The sequence below is a fragment of the Planococcus citri genome, chromosome 1 (assembly GCF_950023065.1).
Source record: "Planococcus citri chromosome 1, ihPlaCitr1.1, whole genome shotgun sequence".
In the NCBI taxonomy this organism is placed as follows: Eukaryota; Metazoa; Arthropoda; class Insecta; order Hemiptera; family Pseudococcidae; genus Planococcus; species Planococcus citri.
In genome coordinates this window covers 22,520,149-22,529,367 of record NC_088677.1, presented here as the reverse complement: position 1 = coordinate 22,529,367, position 9,219 = coordinate 22,520,149, and positions in this window count along the sequence as shown.

The following is a 9,219-nucleotide window of genomic DNA, read 5'->3' as shown; positions in this document are numbered from 1 at the left end:
TGTGTAATTTTTTTGATCGTGCGTTACTGCGTCATTTCGTATGTAAAAAGTAAAATACGTTCCTTGGCAATTTCTTGTGTAAGTGGAGAGAGCTAGCGAGGTGAATGAAACGGTGTTGAGTAGGGAAAAATAAGGGCTTTCAAAAGCAACCTTGGATATTTCAGGCCCATGCTCAGGGTGTCCACAAATTGAAAAACCGATTTGTTCAAAAAATTCAAACCCGGTTTTACTGGCGCAATTTACTCTACACACCAAGGCGACAAAAACGTGATATTAATTTTTTGAAACCGGTTCATTAATTTACAACCAGTCAACAAGAAATACCCAAAAATTGTAGTTTGAGAAAAAAGCTTGAAACAAAAGTTGTAGAACGTGAAAAATTACACAATTCTGTCTAATCACATTTTGAAACCGGTTCATTAGTTCGCATTTAGCAACCAGTTTTTGAAAATCGCCTAAAAATTGGAGACGGATAAAAAAAACTTGAAACAAAAGTTGTAGAGTGTAAAAAATTGAACCATTTTCGCTGATTGGACTTTGAAACCGGTTCATTAATTTGCAACCAGTTATCAAAAATTACCTAAAAATTGGAGATCGAGAAGAAAGCTTGAAAAATACACAATTCTGTTCAGCCACATTTTTAAACCGGTTCCTTGGTTCGCATTTAGCCACCAGTTTTTGATAATCGCCTAAAAATTGAAGATAGAGAAAAAAACTTGGAACAGAAGTTGTAGAGCGTGAAAAATTGAACCATTTTTGCTGATCAGATTTTGAAACCGGTTCATCAATTTGCAACCAGTTATCAAAAATTACCCCAAAATTGTAGATATTGAAAAAAGCTTGAAACAAAAGTTGTAGGGTGTGAAAAATTACACAATTCTGTCTAATCACATTTTGAAACCGGTTCATTGGTTCGCATTTAGCAACCAGTTCTTGACAATCACCTAAAATTGTAGGTAGAGAAAAAAACTTGAAACTGAAAGAAGAGTTGTACAGTGCGACGAATTAAACCATTTTTGCTGATCGGGTTTTGAAAATGGCTAGTTAATTTGTAGGGCTAGGATTTTTAAGCGCTATAAAAAAATCCTAGCATGTTATGTATCAAAATGAAGGTATTTTCAAACTCAGCAAGATACCTCCCTTAAATAGTTATAAGTACAACTTGAACCAAAATGAACGAAAAGAAGAAAATGAAAAAAAAAAGGAAAAAACTGAAACTAAAAATTTAAAAAAATAAAAAATAAAAATTGACAAATGAAATTTGAATCTGTTAATTTCTGTGTTTTTCCTCCCTTTGTTTTTTGAACTGATCTTTTTTCAACAATTATTATTTATTTTCAAAAATGTGCAAAAAGTTGATAATTTTTTGTAGGTATTTTTGGAACTAATTTCTTCAATTTTATCATTTTTTTTACCAAAAAAAAAGCGCTAATGACGATAAAAAAAAGCCCCAAAAAAGCAACATTTCCGCCTTTTAGGACCAAAATAAGCATTTTAAAGCATTTACACCAAAAAAAAGCGAAAAAGCACTATCAACTTTCACCATTCGTCTCAGAATGGAATAAAATAGGGTGTTGCTACAAAAAAAGCATTACCTATCATTGTAGCGAGTAGGATTGCGTCCAACCTGTTTCCTTATGAGACAAGTTGAACTTCGCGCTCTTCAAAGTTCGTGCGCGCGCAGCTAGGTCCATTAGGACCGAGATGTGGCCAGAGCTGAGAACGTTGAGCTACGTAAATCAATGTATTTGTAGCTGCAGCTGAGATATGTTCCACGTTTAGCTGAGACTTTCGTGCTGAGGTATTTATATGTTGATGCATTTCTTGTGGTCGGGAGTGCTTTGACGTATAATTGTATTTACCTTTAATGAACTTAGACCGTTATTCTGTCATTTTGTGTGTATCTCTTTATTTAATTTGTGAACTTTCTTAAGCTGAATTATAACTCTTTGCCACGGTAATTGTGTTATGATTTACGCGTTTCGTTTGGCTTATGCTATCTTTTTGCAGTCGTAACCCACTGACAGCCAGTGTTACGTACATGCTATTTTCCATTGAACAAGTGCTAGACTTTTCTTACATAGAATAAAGGTATCTTTGTTTAATACATTGGCGCCCGGATTACGTTCGTGTGTGCTTTATTTTTCTTTTGCATTCGTGTAATTTTTAACGTAAAAAATTCGCGATTTTGTGTCTGCTGAAAGTTGAGTCTGAAGCAGCAGCTGAGTTTGCAACGTTCCTGAAACAAAGCAGATCAGTAAACCACGTAAATTCCAGCTCAAGAAGAATAAACCGAGCAGCCTTCTATGCTGATTAATCCGGTGCAAAACAGCTGAAATTCCGGAAAAAAGTTGATGAAAGTTGCGACGTGCCACACGAGAACCTTTGTTCGAGCTGAGCACTCTTCAACTTGAACGAGAAAAAACCGTTAGGTCGAGCGTGAACCTGCTTCACCTATAAAATTACGACACTTTGTAAGTAATCGTGACTTTATTTATTGGATTATTTTTATTCTACCGATTTACGTAACATTTCCCGATGTCGTCGAAAACAAATCCCAAATATGAACCGTATGGAGAGGAATCCGATTCCGGCTCCAGAAAATCTTCACGAAGTGCGGCTAGAGATGCGAATGAAAAAATTCACCAACAGTCAACTAGTAACAGGTCTAAGCGTTCACCGAAAAAAATTCCGAAGCCAGAAGGAAATGTCGATGATGAAATGTATTATGACGACAGTGAGAAAAAACTGTTCGAGGATATATTCAAAGACGTAGGTGAAAAGTCATTCAATGAGGAAGAATCTCCTCTAGCTCAGTGCCCGAATATCCAAATGGATCCCCACGTGTTGGAACGACTGAAGCAAAATCATCTACAACTGAATCCACACTCCCAGGATGCGAATGAATCCCAGGAATACGTATACGATTTTTCGCCTACCCATTTTGGCGAATGCATAAGCATAAGTGGGGGTGCTCTGATAGAACATGTACCTCAGGATGTCATGGTGGAAGAACAATGGCTAGCTCGTACGCGAAAGATTAACGACTGTATTTCAAATGGTTTGTCCAACGCTGAGAATGCGAAGTCAGCGATAAAGGAAGTTGAGTCAGCTCTAAACAAGACGAAAGAAGATCTTCAGCAAATCGTGCAAGACAATGACGAAGAACTAAACATGGCAGTTGATGACCTAAGGAAGTCGATAAAAGAAAGCTCAACCAAAGCTGAGAAAAAGTGCAAAGAAAAGCACGATAAATTAGAGCCTAGGTTGAAGCAAGTTGAAGCCAGAAGTATCAAGGCGTTACAGGCCACTGCTGCCAACTACAAACGAACAGTAGCTCAACAGAAACGGAATAGATGGTTCGAGAAAAAGATCGCTGAACTCGAGAGAGAAATTGAGCAGTTGAAACGTGTGGGTCCACGCAAGTCACTCCAACGCCCCTCTAGGCCTAGATCTAGAGAGGAGAGAAGTAGGAGAGATTCGGCTTCTACTGGCAGCAGACACCATTCTGACCGCGAAGAGCACCAAGATGAGCTGTACGCGGATGGAGAACAACAGGAGTCGAAATTTGGCACGAGTAAGAGACATATAAAAATTTCGAATTTCACAGATCAAAACATTGTGTATGACGAAAAGAACAGATATGAGCCATATGATTTCATCGAGGCCTTTGAAGCAAAGATGACTCAATACGATGCTATAGAGTTGAGCTGGTCCTCAACGTTTTTGGCGCTAGTCAAAGATGAATATGCAAAACCATGGCTATCAGACGGACGTAAGTGCAAAACCTACAAAGAGTTGATCGAGAGCTTCCTTGAGCACACCTGGAGTGAGGCAAAACAGGATGAGGCGAAAACCGTGTTTGAGGCCGTCCAATTTGACACGTCATCTTCGGTTAACACTGTCAGACAGCTGAGAGCTTGGTTCGAGATTTTGAGGAGAACTTCGATGACTTCCTTCCAGACTATAAACCTGATATACGCAAAGCTGCCTAACATCCTAAAAGGAAAAGTAGATAGGGCTGAAAGGACAGACAAAGACCTTTTCGCAAAAAAGCTGAAGCTGTTAGGTGAATTCGAAGAATACCAACCGAGGAAGAAAGGTAGTCCTAAAAGAAATAAACCTCCCTCCCAAGAGGAAGCCAAGCAGTTTTCGGAAGATTATATAAGGAAGTTCAGAGAACAAAAGAAGAGGGACGAAGCTGAGCGCAATCGCGGTGGAACGGGTACTAAGAAAGATCCGATTGTGATAAATAAGGTATCAAAACCTGAGGAGGACGCTGAGAAGAATTCTGACAATGATCAGGATTCGGGAAACGACAACTCGACGTCTGCGACTCCGCAGTAAAGCCGGAAACGGCAAAACCTTTTCCCTATGATGACTTTGATTTGGTAGGTGATGGGCTTGCCTGTTACCTATCTCGTACGATACCTGACCATAAAAAGACAGATTGCACGTATCTACGACCCCAGATCACCCTCACGGATTTGTATCATTCTCTCGAACATGTAACCTTTGACAAGAAAAAAGTCATCCTCTCAATGGCGCAATATGAGCTGAATCACGCAAGCATTGATCACGAAAAGCTGAAAAAATTATTGCTGAGTGTTATCAATCGTATACTCGAAAAAAGCGTCGAAAGAATCATCGTATTGTTCCCAGTTGTAAAACCACCTAAACCTGGAGCCCACCAAGTTGTCATGGATCGCTACCACGCATACCACAGAGCTTTTGAAGCAGCCTGTAGTGACCCTAAGGTCACGCTGTGGTGGTCACCGGCGGCGGTTTTCCTACAGCTGAGAAACGATAAAAAACAAGAAGGAAAATTGAACATTGCGCATGACGAGAAATTCAACGTCATTCCTATTGTCGAAAAATTCAAGAAAGATGAGAAGGGAAATTACTATCCACATTTCCAGCGAAAACGTGAAGTATTCAAAGAGATGAGTGTTATTTACAACAAATACGAATCCAAGAACGTCAAACCACCAAAATTAGTTCAAGATGTTCAGATTGCACATGAAAAAACCTACGAAAAAGTGAAAGGTCCGGATGGCAGAGAATACTATGTCGAAAAAGAAGTAACTGCCAAAGTCACCACACTTCCGGTTATGAGCGTCAAAGAAGTAGTATGCGAAATGATGAAAAATGATGATTTCGAAGGTGTAAAAGCGACCCTCGCAGATGAGTCAAAAGCATACAACCTCACCCCAGATTGGAGACTTAAGATGAAGCAAAAAGCTGAGGAAGCGATCGTAGACGCGAAAAAGAAGATTGTGATTGAACCGGGGCAAGATGACGCAACGAAAGAAAATGCTGAGCTAGCGATGAACGCGAAGAGCACCAAGATGAGCTGTACGCGGATGGAGAACAACAGGAGTCGAAATTTGGCACGAGTAAGAGACATATAAAAATTTCGAATTTCACAGATCAAAACATTGTGTATGACGAAAAGAACAGATATGAGCCATATGATTTCATCGAGGCCTTTGAAGCAAAGATGACTCAATACGATGCTATAGAGTTGAGCTGGTCCTCAACGTTTTTGGCGCTAGTCAAAGATGAATATGCAAAACCATGGCTATCAGACGGACGTAAGTGCAAAACCTACAAAGAGTTGATCGAGAGCTTCCTTGAGCACACCTGGAGTGAGGCAAAACAGGATGAGGCGAAAACCGTGTTTGAGGCCGTCCAATTTGACACGTCATCTTCGGTTAACACTGTCAGACAGCTGAGAGCTTGGTTCGAGATTTTGAGGAGAACTTCGATGACTTCCTTCCAGACTATAAACCTGATATACGCAAAGCTGCCTAACATCCTAAAAGGAAAAGTAGATAGGGCTGAAAGGACAGACAAAGACCTTTTCGCAAAAAAGCTGAAGCTGTTAGGTGAATTCGAAGAATACCAACCGAGGAAGAAAGGTAGTCCTAAAAGAAATAAACCTCCCTCCCAAGAGGAAGCCAAGCAGTTTTCGGAAGATTATATAAGGAAGTTCAGAGAACAAAAGAAGAGGGACGAAGCTGAGCGCAATCGCGGTGGAACGGGTACTAAGAAAGATCCGATTGTGATAAATAAGGTATCAAAACCTGAGGAGGACGCTGAGAAGAATTCTGACAATGATCAGGATTCGGGAAACGACAACTCGACGTCTGCGACTCCGCAGTAAAGCCGGAAACGGCAAAACCTTTTCCCTATGATGACTTTGATTTGGTAGGTGATGGGCTTGCCTGTTACCTATCTCGTACGATACCTGACCATAAAAAGACAGATTGCACGTATCTACGACCCCAGATCACCCTCACGGATTTGTATCATTCTCTCGAACATGTAACCTTTGACAAGAAAAAAGTCATCCTCTCAATGGCGCAATATGAGCTGAATCACGCAAGCATTGATCACGAAAAGCTGAAAAAATTATTGCTGAGTGTTATCAATCGTATACTCGAAAAAAGCGTCGAAAGAATCATCGTATTGTTCCCAGTTGTAAAACCACCTAAACCTGGAGCCCACCAAGTTGTCATGGATCGCTACCACGCATACCACAGAGCTTTTGAAGCAGCCTGTAGTGACCCTAAGGTCACGCTGTGGTGGTCACCGGCGGCGGTTTTCCTACAGCTGAGAAACGATAAAAAACAAGAAGGAAAATTGAACATTGCGCATGACGAGAAATTCAACGTCATTCCTATTGTCGAAAAATTCAAGAAAGATGAGAAGGGAAATTACTATCCACATTTCCAGCGAAAACGTGAAGTATTCAAAGAGATGAGTGTTATTTACAACAAATACGAATCCAAGAACGTCAAACCACCAAAATTAGTTCAAGATGTTCAGATTGCACATGAAAAAACCTACGAAAAAGTGAAAGGTCCGGATGGCAGAGAATACTATGTCGAAAAAGAAGTAACTGCCAAAGTCACCACACTTCCGGTTATGAGCGTCAAAGAAGTAGTATGCGAAATGATGAAAAATGATGATTTCGAAGGTGTAAAAGCGACCCTCGCAGATGAGTCAAAAGCATACAACCTCACCCCAGATTGGAGACTTAAGATGAAGCAAAAAGCTGAGGAAGCGATCGTAGACGCGAAAAAGAAGATTGTGATTGAACCGGGGCAAGATGACGCAACGAAAGAAAATGCTGAGCTAGCGATGAATGCGGTAAAAATAGTTGAGTCAACTGGCGAGGTGCCAAAAAGCGTTGAGTCAACCGGCAGTAAGCTGAGCCCGCTGAAAGTCAACTTCATAAAATTTGCTGACAAACAGAATGTCGTCACAATGGAACAGGCTGACCCTAAAATCACCGGTCAAATGAATGACGATGAAGAAGAGAAAACAGTGGCGTGTGTTATTCCTACGCGAATAAATGACGTAGAATACCCAGTCCAAGTTGACACTGGCGCAGTGCCTAATGTGATGTCACGTGAGATGGCTCGCGAGATAGACGACATACATAAAGACCATGTCCAGTGGATAAAATTGGATCGCCCATTGGTAGTTTTGGTGGCCGATGGAAATCGCGCGCGTACTCTCTCACACGTCATAGTTCCAACGATGCAATTTGGGTCACATGAGCTGAAAATACCGTTCTACGTACTCGAAGAGTGTAACCAAACTTTCATCATTGGTACACGTACGATGAAGAAATTAGGCATTTTTCCAGACATGGAAAAAGACAAAGTTGATTGCCAACCCCCTGGTGAAAAAGTAAGGGAAGAAATACCATTCATGAAACGCGAGGAATACGAGGAAAGGCTGACGTTGAATAAAATCATCATAGATGAGGATTATGCAGAGGAAGCTGAGCTCATCATAAATCGCGCTAATATTGCTAGGCAATATCGTGGCTTAAGACCAGGAGATGAAGACAATGCTGGTCCAATTTACAAGGAAAACCTCAAAAAATGGCTCGACGAATTGCTCAAAGATGGCTCAATCTCTGAAGAGCAGCATGATCGGGGGCATAGGGAGCTGAAAGATTTCGATGACGTATTCAGCAGGTACCCTGGCCAAGCAAAAAACACTACAGTGAAATTGGTGTTTAAAGATCCAGATAACATACCAAAGCGCAGAGGGCCTAAATACAACCCTTCAAACAAGCTGATGGCTGAAGTTCGACACGCAATTGAAATTATGCTCGCAATCGGGGTCATTGAACCTTCGGATTCAACTTTCATCAATCCACTCGTGATAAACATCAAGAAAAATGGCGAGTATAGACTGTGCCTAAACCCAGTGGATTTAAATCCGCTGCTTGAAGAAAACTACACGGAAGCGGGCCTACTCGATAGAATCGTAACGGATGATGGTGAGGCTAAATTCTTCTCGTCCTTGGACTTCGTGAGTGGTTTCTGGCAGCTTTTGCTGCATAAGGATTCCAGAAAATATTGCGCATTCCAGGTAGATGGTAGAGTTTACCAATTCAAGCGCTTGCCATACGGGCTCAAAATATCATCAGCTGAGTTCGTGAAAATGATCAACCGTGTAATTACAGACAAAGAAGGGGTGTCCAAGTATGTAGACGATATTCTGCTGAGATCGCAAACTTTTGACGAAATGTTAGAACTGCTGAAATGGACTCTCGGTAAATTACGCGAAAATGGATTAAAGCTGAATGTCCATAAAACAAAATTTTTCCAAAAATCAACTGATCATCTTGGGTTTGAACTATCGCATCGTAAAATCAGCAAGCAAGATAAGAAACGCGAAAAGTTCGCTGTGTACAAGATGGCGCACCTCGTCGATGGAAAGCTGAAACTCAAGAATGTTAAACAAGTTCAAGAGCTGATAGGTATGACGCAGCTGTATAAGCGATTCATCGCAAATTATGCTGAGATCATTGAACCTTTGCTTCAGCTGACCAGAGACGCGGTACCATGGGAATGGGGCGCAGAGCAGGAAGAGGCGGTACTGAAGTTAGAAGAAGAATACCTCAAAGATTTCTCCCTCCTACCCCCCCTACCGGGGCATGACCTATATCTCGATACATGCCCAACAGAAAATGCCATGAACGCCTGCCTGTTTCAACATGTCGATGGAAAAGACCAAGTCGTCATGTTTGTTTCCCACCAATTTAAACCACATCAAAAACCGTACACAATAGTTGAGAAAGAGATGTATACGCTCGTGAACGCTATACAGAAACTCCAGCTATGGATACACGGATCCAGACTCCATGTGAGAAAAGATTTGCTGCCTATAGTAAAGAAATTCGATGCTATGGCT